The sequence below is a fragment of the Plasmopara halstedii genome (assembly GCF_900000015.1).
Source record: "Plasmopara halstedii genome assembly, contig: Scaffold_1651, whole genome shotgun sequence".
In the NCBI taxonomy this organism is placed as follows: Eukaryota; Oomycota; class Peronosporomycetes; order Peronosporales; family Peronosporaceae; genus Plasmopara; species Plasmopara halstedii.
In genome coordinates, this window is record NW_020188562.1 from 235,021 (window position 1) to 236,750 (window position 1,730).

Sequence of the window (1,730 nt, forward strand, 5' to 3'; positions counted from 1 at the left end):
GCGGTCAATGGTCTAGGCATTGGAATTTTCGAGTTCGTAGACACCAACAGTGTATTGGACAGGAGTCTCGAGCGTCGCTCGCGGGCTGATCGCGGAGTGGCACGTAACCCACTGAGCGCTGCTCAAGTTTCGAAGCAATCGCTGCATGTCATGCGTGACATCGTCGGCAAAGGGCCGAGGCATCGAGAGCAAGGCCCCCGTGATGCACGTGAAGTGACACTTGAGTATCAAATTAGTTGCTGCATGTCATGCGTGACATGGTCGGCCAAGGGCCGAGGGATTGAGAGCGAGGCTCCTGTGATGCACGCGAATCGACACGTAAACCACTGAGCGCTGTCGCTGCATGTCATGCGTGACATGGTCGGACAAGGTCCGAGACATCTTAGGCACGACCCTTCAGATGCGCGTGGAGTGACACGTTATCCACTGGACGAAGACTGCTGGGTCAGCAGTTCTTCATCGATGTTCTAAATAACATCGGAGCTCCAATGGAGCGGAAAGTGAGGGTGACACCGGGCGGCGCGGAGTGTGTGTTCATCCTGGTCTCACCGAGACATAGAACCTCTGGACAGAGGCGACGGCGACGCCATATGCTGACTGCAAGACGCCGGGCGTTGACCCTGATCCAGGGTGTGTCTACCGTAGATGACGGTACACAGCTATACACCCTCGTCAACGGTATGACGAGGAAGGAAGATGGCGACGTCCGCCTCGATGCTATGCCTGCAGTAGATGCTCTTGTTGATCTGGACGAGATGTCCCATGAAGAATTCGGCAGTACCTTGAAGGCAGGCGATTTGGCCGAAGTGGTCATTGTACGACCGGACGAGGAGATAAACTCTTCATCGCTTCTGGATGAAGCTGTCTTGGAGACAACCAAGAGAGTGCTAAACGCACGAAGTGGATAGTCGAACCTACGGAATCCCTTGGATCCGTTCTATCCTTTGGAAAAGGAGTTTCAAGACGTCGTCTCCAAAGACCCGCCTTCGTTCCTACCTCTGGACCGAGATGTGCTTCATGAGATCGACCTGGTTCCGGGAACCAAATACTGCGTAACACACCATGGCCCCTGCTAAAGGAGCAGTGCGACGTCATTGACGCCTTTTTCCGTGCGAAGCACGGTGCGTGAGAGCAAGTATCCCCATTCGACACCCACGTTTTGTCTTCGGAATCCAAACGGCAAGTGGCGTATCGTTCATGCTCACAATAAGCTCAACGCTGCTACCATTCCGACACAGACAGCGATTCCTAGAAAGGATGTTCTTTAGAACAACTTGGTGGGATGTATTAAGTACGGTGCACTCGACTTGGTCGATGAGTATTACCAATTGCTCATGAGAGCGAGTGATATTCTGCTAACAGCGGTGAGCACTTCGAGCGGCATGCTCCGGGAGTGGCTGGTGATTCCCCAAGGGCTGTCAAATGCACCAGCAACATTTTATCGTCACAGACATGATTTGACGACATTTTCGTTCATAGTCGTGCGGAGCACGAGAGGACGGAGGAGAAGAACCTCATCGTCCATTTAAGAGCGGTGCTCGAGTGCATGCGCACGAACAAACTGTACGCCAATGCAGACAAGTGCATATTTGGTGCAGAAAAGATTCTCTTTTAGGGTGCTTCATTGGGAGGCGTGGCCTTCGAGCGGATCCCGCTAAGGTCAAGGCCGTTGTAGATTGGCCGGTTCCAAAGAACCAGAAGGACTTGCGTAAGTGGCTTAGTCTTGCCAA